The 12,473-nt window shown below is 37.0% G+C and overlaps 1 long non-coding RNA gene across 2 annotated transcripts in view; it reads right to left on the bottom strand.

Annotated features, from left to right (window-relative positions):
• Window positions 1-1,790: 1,790 nt before the first annotated feature.
• LOC141578178 (uncharacterized) overlaps window positions 1,791-12,473 on the bottom strand; it is a 200,164-nt gene continuing 189,481 nt past the window's right edge. For both annotated transcript variants that reach the window (XR_012508247.1, XR_012508253.1), the window contains one exon: window positions 1,791-6,687. This is a non-coding gene — a long non-coding RNA (uncharacterized LOC141578178). The remainder of the gene's footprint in view (window positions 6,688-12,473) is intronic.

Raw genomic sequence — 12,473 nt, 5'->3', positions numbered from 1 at the left:
CTGTGAATAATAGTTTAAAATTTTCACTTTCCAATTATCCGCTGCTAGAACATTAAAATTTATTAGATTTTTATATATTGACCATATGCCCTGCCTTACTGAATTCATGTGTTAATTTGAGTAGTTTCGTTTCCAGGATTTATGCTACTGTTTTATTTTCTTGCATTATTGCCCTCACTAGGACTTCTAGTATAATGTTATCTAAAAGAGAAGAGAATGGTCATCTTTTTCTTATTTCTCATCTTGTGTGAAGCATTTAATATGTAAGTATTGAGCACTGAATTTGATGTCTCATTTCCTTAGTCGTCTTTTGTAAGATTGAAGCACCCATTCCACTTTCAGTTTGCTCAGTTTGTATTATGAATGGGGGCTGAATTTTGCCAAATGCTTTTTTCCTATTTAAAGACACAATCATTTGATATTCTCCTTCTATTTTATATATATATAGATATATATAATACAAATTTTCTTGAATAATTAATGTATTTTCTACTGCAACTCAACCAGTTAACTCCATTTTACTTTTTTCTGCCTATCAAAAGTACACATTTTAAAATGAAATCATCCCTAATAAACAGTCCCAGTCTTTGAAAATAAAGTACACGCATTTTTCATGCAACAAAGAAAGCCTATGTTTACACTTTATACCTAGTCAGGCTTCAGTGAGTTTAATTATTGCAATTGCTGTGGTAGGAAATCTTTAATGTAAAGCGAGCTACTTTGATATAAAAAAATTAAGTAGTGATATAAGATATTTAGAAATATTAAGCTTTTGATAGTGTCCCATCATTAATAAATTCATTACAGGCCTAGCTATAAATTTAGATCTGTGACCTTACTGTGTTAAATATATACAATATGCATATTGGAAAAGCGATTTTTAGCATTTAGAATTTCTCATGAGGGACTGAATCAATTACCATAATATTTGACCATATGTCAGAATAAAATTAAGCTCACTTAGTCTCAAATAAGTCATCTAGATCATTTTTTCTACCTCAACAAGTTTAAATCTAAATAAGTCAGAGAGTCTAAAATCTTCAAGTCAACTGTTATAAACTTTCAAAATTGTCACCCAGGCTAAAGATGGTATGATGTCATTGTCAACCAGGATCAAGATGGTAAACATTTCAAGAAAACGCTTAGTCATTATTTATATCTATATGTCTCAGGAAAGTTAACACCACAGGAGATGATTAATTTTCTAGTACTCAGGAAAACTGACCATCCATTCTACAAATGTTAGCAGTTGCATTATATGCTACATTTTCTCTAGTAGGGCCGAAAGAGAACAGCAGGTATCTGCTCTCAAAGTTGACATCCCGTTGTGTGCTACCCAGACTCCAAGAGTCTGGCACCAATTCTCCCAGCTGGCTCTGGTCACTGTCCTCCAGGGGAGAGCTGTCTGCTCCTATTCATGCATTCTTCTCAGAGGCAGCCCGTGTTTCTTGGCAGGTCAGTGTTGGGATACTCAGTCCCAGCCTGCCCATTCACCTTGACCGAGGACAACTCTGAGGACTGTCCAGCTCTGGAGCTTCAGGAGATCACTTGAGGCTTCTGTTCCTTGACATCATGATTGAATCATTCCCTCTGCCCAGTCCCGCTTCCCCCTTTAGCACTGTTTTTCCCAAGAGCTCTCCTCGATAAATGTTCTGCAGCTAATCTCCAACTCAGAATCTGCTTCTCATGGAAATCAACATAAGATAATGAGTCACAATATCTTATTTTTTTCATTTTTAATTATTTTTTAATTGAAATGTAGTCGATTTACAGTGTTAGTTTCATGTGGACAGCAAAGTGATTCAGCTGGGAGTCATAGATAACACACTACCATATATAAAATAATAAACAAGGACCTACTATACAACACAGGGAACTATATTCAATTTCTTGTAATGAGCTGTAATGGATACATATATATTCAGATTCTGTATTCCTACTGTCCTTCTGTATTCCTACTAATTATTTAAGTACCAGTTCAAAAATAATCTCTTAGAAGATCTCACTTGATCTTCCCATCCCTGAGAAGGGATGGTTGCTTCCATTGGGTTACCATACCACTCTGATCATGACTGTTTTCCAGAAGGTGTCACACAATAAGACAGTGAATTAATATTAAATAAGAGGGAAAATTGTATTTGCTAGAATTTCAGAGGGGTTTAGACAGGCAGACTGCCTGAGGCACTGGAGAAAGGGGAGTAGCAGAGTAGGATTGTTCTCATGGGAATAGACAGTAGAGTAGAGAACAAGGATCCACTGTCCAGGGTGCTCCCTGTGGCAGGCAGATAAGTAGAAGGGAGTGGGTAGGCTTCAGAAGGCAGGGGAGTAGCATGGCTGATTCATTGACGTAGATGTCTTTGAGGTCATAGAATACTGGGTACTCGCTGATTCTCCTCTATACACCAAGGTCAAGAATAAGGTCACAAAATCCAAGCACTGCTGAGCACAACTGTATCTCTTAGGGAATACAGTAAAAGAGGCCAAGTTTCATTCAGGTTTGATGTGAACAGAGCTAATACAAGCTGGGCTCTCAGAGTGAGAAGCTTCAAGAGGTGAGTGAGGCACAGAAAAGTAGCCATGTCACCCTCAGCATCCATAAGAAGACTCTTAGGAGTCTGGGCCTTCTTCCCTGGAGAAGAGGCATCTGTGGCTTATGGGTGAATCAGATAGATTTTCATCATTCTCATCATCCTCCCATTGGAAGAAGTAAACTGATGGGATCAGACTAATGGAAATATTTACTCATAACTATGTATCTACATGCCTCTCTAAGCAGAGCTCAATGTTTAAAGTGTTTCCCTGACTCTAATCCTTCATAGCAAAACCAGCTTTTCACTGATCTTTCCTCTTGATTCCAAGGCCATTTTGCCAAAAGCCAGAGTTAAAATCTCTCTAGGTTACATCCTCCTAAGGTTAACCAAAGCAGCAAGAACTCTTATTACTAAAGTTGCTCAACTGTAATGCCCAATTAGACATATAAAATGTATCCTTAATATATAAAAATATTTGTCAAAAAAGTAATCTTAATTGGCTGATATGTATTTTTGTACATAAAAATGTAAGTTTTATTGATTGCAATAAATCAAAAAGTTCACAAATCAGTATATTCTGTTTCAGCATATTTTGAACTTTTATAAAAAGAGTAAAGATCTTGATTCATGTCTTTGACTCTCCAAAATGCCAGTTTCTAAACATAAGTAGAATTCCTATTGGAAGTAAAGATAATTTTGTATAGTGAAAAGGAACTCAAGTCATTTGCAAATTAAAAAAAATAAAAAATAAACAAAAAGTAGCCACAAGAACTCTCCATCTGCAAAGCATGCTATAAAATGACAATTGTGGGGATAATACAGTGTTGTGAATTTATAATGTAACACAGAAAACTGATAAAATGATATACCTGGAATGATGGCTCTCCTATTTTGTATAAATGTCTTGTAGCCAAACATTTTCTAAAAGACAATAAGAATTACAAAAAAAAAAAAAATGTAACCGAAATACTTGATTTCAAGAAACAAGGTTATAAGAAATGATGGAGGCGAACTTAGCAATAGGTATGTGATAGAGTTTAAAGGTCTATAAATCCCATCCTTTATTTTGGGTATTTCGATAAAGCCCTCAGAACTGAAAATACAGTAAGCCATGGCCTCTTAGCCAGACACTGTCTGCTTATCACAACTTAACAGAAAGTGAGATGAAGCTTGTCAAGAAGAAAATACGGAGCCCTTTAGTGGAAAATCCACTAAGACTAGGCTGCATACAATTATTTGATAAATTTAAAATAGACCAGATTGTCAGAATTATTTCCCAGCAAAGACATTGCTGAAAGACACAGAAGTGATGTGCTGCAGAAATAGCTGATAAGAGACTAGACTACAGCCAACACTAATCAAATCCCAGACTCTCAGAGCCCAGGAGAGTTCAGGCTCTCTAAGCCAGGGGCACACACTACAGCCCATTCCATCAGAGTCATTATAACAATATGCTTATACGGGTAAGCGTGTCTTCCTTCACAAACATAATGATAAATCCTAACTTTCTCGCCTTCAAGAGACCCTCTCAAACACCCATAAGGGTTTAAGAGCTGGGCCAGAAGCAATCATATACTAGAACCTGTTCAGAACGCCAGGCAGTATTCTGCACTTGCTATTCGGGGACTTAAGCAACTTGACGTATCCCACAAGTTACGTCTAGTTAAACTAGAAGACAACTGGAGGTTTGGACTGCAGTCTTAGACCAGATTCCCCAGAGCCAGACCCTTGTAATGAGGATCTGGGTACATGATATGAAGGACGTGCCCAGGGCAAAACTAGTCAGGGAGCGAGGAAGGACAGAGAAGTCATCACCAAGCAGGATGCCATGTCAGGCAAAGTCCTGCCGTCTTGGCAGCATCAGCTGGATCCCGCGGGGAGAATTCAGTGTAAATCACTCCTGAGCTGTGCTGAGCCGGGAGCTCGGCTTCCACTCTCCAGCACCAGTCTGGTCATTGGCTAAAGGCGTCCCCCGGGAGCTGTGAGCCCCCGGGCACTCCCAGCTCTCCCAGCTTGTCCTTAGGGTGGGCGGGCTCTGGCCGCTCCAGGGTACCTACTCCTCTGGTAAAGAGCCGCAGCTCCTGCTGTCGGAAGGGAAGCCACAGCAAGGCGGGTGCAGAGGAGGAAATAAGGGAGGGGGCAGAAACAGTGAAAGGGATCCAAGGAAATCTGAGGACAACATCGACACTTGAGGGGCCATTTTCACGCGAGGGGCTGTTCCTGAAGGACGGCTACACAGCAGCATTGCACCACTTTGTTAAGAATTCTTGGGAATATATCAGCTCAACTGTAAGAGAGGCACCGAGAGAAAAAGCCAAGGAAGGCGCACCAACATCCAGCGGAGGCACAGCCCAGGCGGGAGGAGCCTCATCACAAAGTGTGGTCCCTGACCAGCAGCACCAGCGGCACTTGGGAATTTGTTAGAAATGCCAATTCTCAGGCCCCACCCCCTCCTCTAAGGGTGGGGTCCGGTCACAAGTCTTAATGAGCCCTGGGGGGTGATGCTGGTGGGCGCTAAGTGGGAGAACCTGCAGCACTGAAGCATCAAGGTCATCTTCTCATCACCTTCCCCTGCCTTCAGAGAACCAGCAGAGAGCAGCACCAGGCTCGCAGGGGAGGTGATGGGAGGGGGACCAGCTTTGAGAACCTGGGGAACTCAAACTCCAGGCCTTGGCTTGCTCAGCCAAAACCGGGGCATGATGCCTCCCTCCTCTGAGGGATGGTGAGGACTGAAGGAGCGGTTCCTTATAAAGTGTCCCGATTGGTGTCCTGCCCTTTTTGGGAGAGTAGTTGCGGTCTTATTAAAATGTGGTCATTAGCCTAAAGGAGCAAAAAACTCTTCTCATTACTGAAAAGAGCTTTGAAGGATGAATGTGCTTTTTCCAAAATGCATATATCACATGACAATCTAGGAATAAAAGTGAGATGAACAAACAAATCTGTGGAGCTAAAAACATCAGAACTATTGGAGGTAGGGACTGATATATTTTGAAAAGTAAATAAGAATACCTTAGGAAACCTTTGAATCAAAATCATTGGTCATTGATTTGTTAGCAACAGAGAGTTATTATTAGTTATTATAAGAACTAAAATGTTATTTTTAAACATATGCATTAGGAGGAACAGTCTAGCAACAGTGTGCTAGCTGGCTTGAAAGTGCAGAACCTGACGATCTTGAACTTGAGTCCCAGAATAGAGAATAGAAAGAGGAACCATTGCAGAAATGGAATCTACAAGATGTGACAGCTTCCCAAATAAAGAAGTAAATGTGAATATGGCTTTTTTAATCTGAGTAACTGGAAAAATTTTGGTGTATTTAATTTGAGATGAAAATCAGTAGCAGGTTTGGAAAGAATGATTCAGTCGCTTTATTTGTTTGTTTTTCTGCATTGTGATTATTTGCAAAACTGAGCTGAGGGAAATTATAATGCTAGAAATAAAATAAATTATAAAAACAAGTCTAAGAGTGTTTCAAAAGGGGGAGTGAAAGGCTTCCACCAAAACACAAAAACAAAGAACAAAGAGAGTTTTTAAAACTTGTGATGTTAACTCCAGCTGGTGCCTATTACAGTCATTAGCAAACGTCTGTTTCTTTGCATATTTTTGACCACTAAAGAGTATATGGATAGCAGATGACTAGAAGAAAACAGACCAGCTGTAAGATCATCATGAAGGACAGATTATGTTGAAGTCAATCGGGCTTCAACACAAATCACACAGGAGCTGGATGCACATGCCCAGTAGGGACAGAAGTAGGCCGCATTACTGGATTCCTCAAGAAGTAAAATTACTGCAGGAAGATACCTTGTTAGAAGGAAAACAGAGGAAAGCTTTTGTGTAAATATGTAAATATAAAATATAAATATTTGAGAACTTGTGAGATGTAGCACACTTACTGCCTTTCCCACCATTTGATTGATCAATGTAACCAGTAAATCCTAAGGTCTGATAACCACATAGTGATAAATGTTGTCACTCAACATGTTCTATTAACGGGCTGACATCTCTGCCTCATGCAAACCACATCTGGGAAAAGGTAGAGACTCACTCTCCTCATGTGTCCTGTGAGTGGGCTTGGATTGCAGAAAATCAGGCTTCAGACCAGGTAGGTCTCCCTTTCACTGTCTTCATACCAGACAGGTGATCACCTAGAGGGCTAAACAGAACAAGGAGATAATGTATGCCAAATGTGTGACCTCAGAAATCTAATAGTCATCAATACTGTATCAAGGACAAATCAGTTAAGCCATCTTTATATACGTAAGCCCCTGATGAGGAAGGTTAAAAAAATTCTTAATTTTGTGGCAGCCAGAGCAAATAGATTACATAGAAGGAAGCATAGAAATATATGAGAGAGAAGTTTTAAAAAGAAGCTACAAGCAGAAGTCCTTTATACAATGGGCTTAAGTAAGTTCATGGCATACGTAAGGATAAAAGTGTGATGGGATAACCATCAGCGATCACTCTTATATTCATTCACTCTTCAAATGCTTGTTCATGACATGTACCTACTATAAGCCCAGTACAGAATATTGTTACTGAAAAGCTAGAAAGAAAAAAAAGTCTCAAATGGAACTCAAAATCACTTTCCATAAAGAAAAATATTAATACATTGGACATTAAAAGTCAAAAATTGTTTATTAAATCAAAAATTCCCTTAGAAGTATGCAAAGGCAAGCCACAGTATGGGATAAGATATTTGCAACATAAAACCAACAAAGGGCTAAGATCCAGAATACATAAAGAACGTTTGCAAATAATAATGAAAAAGACAGTCAAGTTGAAAAATGAGCAAAATCCTTAAGTAGACATTTCACAAAAGAGAATATCCAAAAGCCCAGTGAACATTATGAAAATATGCTTAAGTGCTCAATCTCATTAATAATCAAGGAAATTCCAACTTGAAATATAACACTAGTGTAATGTGAAATACTGGTACATATACACCAGAATGCTTCAAGTGAGAAAGACTAATAATTAAACTATTGGCAAGGATGTATAAAGCAAACAATTAGAACTTCCATACACTACTCATCAGAGTAAAAAAGTAGTTGAATCACTTTGGAAATCAGCATAGTAGTGTCATCCAAAATTGAATACACACATGTCCAAGGCTGATGCTATTTCACTGCCTGGAATATACTCAATAAAAACATGCACATGTATTCCTCAGAAACAAGTAACTGATTATTCAAAAAACATTATTCAGAATATTCTTAAACTAGAAACAACCAAAATGTCAATCAACTACAGAATAGACAAATAAATTGTGGTATATTCTATCAGCGGAATACTATACAGCAATGAAAATGATCAGCTACAGTGCCCACAATGAAATGTATTCATTTCAAAAGTAAAATATTAAGCAAAACAAGCTACACAGACACACACATGCATGCAAACACACACACAGAGCCTTGCTATGTTATTCAATTTGTATAAAGTTCAGACTTGGCAACACCAAAAAAAAAAAAAAATGGTATTGTAAGTGAGAAGAGCGCTTATTTACGTAATGGAAGGAGGAAGGAGAGATTCAGGGGTGGCCCGAGCTTCCTCAGTACAAGCAATATTCTATTTTTATCTGTCATGTCTCATGTGTTCACTTTGCAATGTTTTATTGAATTATATATATTTGATTCTAATGCTTTCCTAATAAGTTTTATATTTCTATAAATAAATGTTTTTAAAAGTTAACTCTGGACGTGAAAATTTAGAGAAGCCACCATTTATTTCACTTGTATATTTTTTTCCTTTTATGTGTGTGCCACAGGAAGAATAGTGGCATCCAGTGATGTCCACATCCTAAAATCCCCCAAACTTGTGACTATGTTACCTTACCTGCTAAATGGGATTTTACAAATGTGACTAAATTAAAGATTTTGAGGTGGGAAGATTATCCGGGACAAAGGTCCTTAGAAGAGAGGAAGGAGGCTCACAGTCAGAGAAATTGATGGGATGACAGAAGCAGATGTGAGCTGGGGAGAGATGTGAGGGCTGGGGAGAGATGTGCAGTAGGGAAGAGAGAGCGGGAGGGAAGGAGAAAGAAATGGAAAGGAGGAGGGACAGGGAGAGAGAAATCTGAAGATACTCTGCTGTTGGCTTTGAAGATGGAGGAAAGGGCTGAGCCAAGGAAAGGAGGAGCCTCTAGAAGCCGGAAGAAACGAGGAAAATAGATTTTCTCCTATTGTTCCAGAATAAGCACATCCTTGCTGACCCATTTTGGACCTCCGACTCCCAGATCTGTAAGACAATAAGCCTGTGTTGTTTTAAACCGTTAAATTTGTGGTAATTTGTTACAGAACAATAGGGAATTAATACAATATGCAAAATGGTGATTAATGAAGGAGTTCAGAACATGTCATCCCAAAATATGCCACTGTGACATATTGACTATTTTAAGTTAAAAGCTTTCAAAAAACAGCGGATGCAAAAGAACATTCTGACCTTCCTTTTTTTTTTAAACCCTTGAAAGCAGGAGATAAAGCCCTCATGGGAAAGATATTGTCCCTACACCATGAGGAAAGAAACATTATCAGCAGGGATGAGAAGTTGAGGTAGAGAGAAATCTGTACAAATAAACCTTGTTAAACTAATTCTTAAGCTTCGACTCACTTTTTCATGATTAACTACCCTAGCCCAACTTGCCTTGTCAAGTTTACATAATTTACTACTCTTCGTCCAAGTCAGTATATAAACATTTGCCTCTAACAAACTTTGAGCTTTCGTTTTTCTTATGAAAGTTCCCATGTATGTGAAAAAAAAAAAAAACATTAAATCATGTATTCTTTTCTCCTGCTAATCTGTTCTATGTCAGTTTAATTCTTAGGAATAACCAGAAACCATAAGAAGGTAGAGGAGAAATGTTTCCTCCTCTACATTAAAACAAAAACAACAATTAAAACCTATGCCTGAGTTGTAAAGATTGTTTTTCAAAAGCATAAAGCTAAATTTTTAAAAAAGAAAGTATTACATTACTGATTAATTGGAAGTCACTTTTTTCTTAGCAATAGATAAAAAACAGTAATAGATAAAAAAACAGATGTACTATCTTAAGTTTGGTGAAATATGGAATATATTTCTGGAATGGCTGGATTTTGCATAATGAAAATAGTATGTATATATTTATATAGGAATAAATAAGATTAAGTGTATTTACTTTCTTCTATTAGAACCCATTCCTTAGTTTGAAAAGCTTAATATACATAAGATTAATTATAGGGTATGTTTATAAAAATGATGGCAAATGTGTTCATTTGGGCTAGTGGGACTCAGTGTCACTGCCTGGGGAAATCATTAGCCTCTGAGAAATAAATAGATCTTTGCCACTACTTACTGGAGGAGCTGCTTACAGCTCTGCATGTGACTGTGAAAACAGGCTTCTTTGAGGAATAATCTTTCTGAGATACAGTCTAAACCTCCAAAGTTAATTTTAAGTGTATCACATAGCATGTATTCCAAATAGGCTATCCAAAACTTACTCTCCTAAATTTGGTAAAAAATGTATCCATCAATTTTCCTATGATGTGATAAAGAATAAAGAGACAATCAAGGGGAAAAAATGTCCTTTTATACAGATTAGTTTCTTATTAACTGTAACTGGTAAAACCTTTTTACGTGTTCCACAGAGCCACCATTGCTCCCTGAATCTACAATCACTGACTTGTACTTTAGGATACACACCAGGATGAGGGAGGGGTAAGGCTGGCTATTGTGACTTGAGACATAGTCCGGAATAGTTGCTGTAAAAATGGCAGAACCGCTAGGTGTAAAAGTTCACCACACTCATTCCAGATCAGAATACCTGGATGCCATTCTAAGCACCATTGCTATTTCACTCATGACTGGGATAAATGTAGGACAGGGTGAGATGCCAAAGTGCTTTGAGTCACAGGAAGAGAGATGGCCGAGTACTGTTCACAAAGAAAAACTTGCCATTTAAAAAGATAACAGTTTAGATATGCACATGACATATGCAAAATACAATTAAATGGGTGTCTCTTTCCTTTGAAAGATGGCAAACAGGTTTAAGATACCTATTTTTTATTCCTGAGAAGTTAATTTAACCCTATTTCATTTACCTTCTAGTTAGCATTTACTACCACTTTTTTAAGGTTATGGCTAAACAGGAAACAACTTTTTATTTTACTATTTCAGAATATTGAAAAAACAATACTTAGGATTTATTTTTCCACAGTTATAAACACAAAGGATATTTATTTAATATTTCCAAAAATAAAAAGGCTTATAAAAATTTGACTATAAGTTTTCATTCTAATAATAATGCCAATTCTTATTAGTCATTTAACTGAACCACTGATTGTATAACACAGGAAAACCATCAAATTTTTAAAATATAAAGATTATTATTTTGAAGGGCTGCTGATTCATCTGACTTTACTATATTCTAAATTGTTTATTTAATAATATACTCATTCCCAGCGTAACTTTTTAATAGAAGTTTTATAAAGAAAATTACCCAGCTGTGAAATTGGAAGCAAAACTTCCGCAGCTCAACTGAATTTTATTTTTTTTTACTATTTTGCCAACAGTGATCTGCACTTGCTTTTATAGTGCCTCCAACGAAAAAGGATTATCGAGTCAGAATATATCAGTACATAATAAATGTGCTTCATCTCCTCCAAGTTCTTTCAGCTGACAGCCAAAATGAGTGTTTGTCTCAGTGCTGGCACCAGGGGCACTTCTGCAGACTATTTCATGGTCCGTTGAACCCTAAAGGACATTGTTTTTAAAGGCATATTATCAGAAATGGAGAAGGAAGCCATCGGAGAGGCTATTACAGGTACGACTGGAACTGGAGTATGTACTTCTAGATTAGTTGGTATTTTGAAGACACTACTACCCAAAGATATCAGCTATAAACTGTGCATTTCTCAAAAACTTTATAATTTTATCCACCTGGTAAATAAAATACCTGTATGTATGTATTTGGAGGCTTTGGCAAGATAAGCATTCGAATTGTAACACCCTAAATTGTAAATACTTAACAGATGTAAGACCTTTACTTCTCATCATTCAACAATTTCATCAGATATCCCTGGTTCCTCGAATCTTCACTTGGCTGTCCAATCACTAAAAAGAATTATACACTTGGTGACCTTGTATTTCTCCTCTGTGCTGTTGCTGTAATATGTTTAAGACATTTATTGATGCCCTTACAACCAAGCATTGTGCTGTTTGTTTATAGGCACCTCCCCTGCAAGATTGAATTACTTGAGAGCAGAGTCCAAGGGTTTTCATCCTTACATTCTAATGTCAAGAACAATGACTGATAATATTGAAGGAGTTTAATTTTTTAAATGTGGAACAGCTATCAAAATAAATGATACTAGCTACATCACAAATGTTGTAGAAGGTCACATACCTTATGTTTTGTCTGGTAACTGGCATAATTTTCAAATGTATTTTTGGTTAAACTTCTCATACCTTATTGAACATTTTCACACACATATATACAGAAATGCACATTTTTTTCTATTATTACAATAAAAAATAAGTAATTCAACTGAATCCAAACCACTTGGTGAGCAGAGAACCTCTTATCATTCAGTTTATAAACTCTAAAAATATAGTTTGTTTTTATTTTATCCCTGAAATTTTTGCTAATACAGTTACATAATTTGGTAATTTATAACATCATTGAATTTTGTAATTATAAAACACTAAGATTATTAAATTTCTGTACTTTGGAGATCAAATTAATTGGTTAAGATTGAAATCTCCTTGTACAAACTGAGGTGCTTAGGTAAGATTTTTCAACATAATTAATGCTCAGCTGTATTAGTATTTCTATCTGCCACAACAAAAAACCTCCAAAACACAGCACCTTCAAATATTGAGGGTAGTTTCTGACTTAAAAGAGAAAAACAATGTCCACAAAAAGTGTGGTTGTGTATTATTATATTAGCTTTATTCCTAATTGCC

The sequence above is a fragment of the Camelus bactrianus genome, chromosome 1 (genome assembly GCF_048773025.1).
Source record: "Camelus bactrianus isolate YW-2024 breed Bactrian camel chromosome 1, ASM4877302v1, whole genome shotgun sequence".
NCBI classification, from domain to species: Eukaryota; Metazoa; Chordata; class Mammalia; order Artiodactyla; family Camelidae; genus Camelus; species Camelus bactrianus.
Note: the sequence above shows the minus strand (reverse complement) of the source record. Positions and strands in the feature narration are given on the sequence as shown.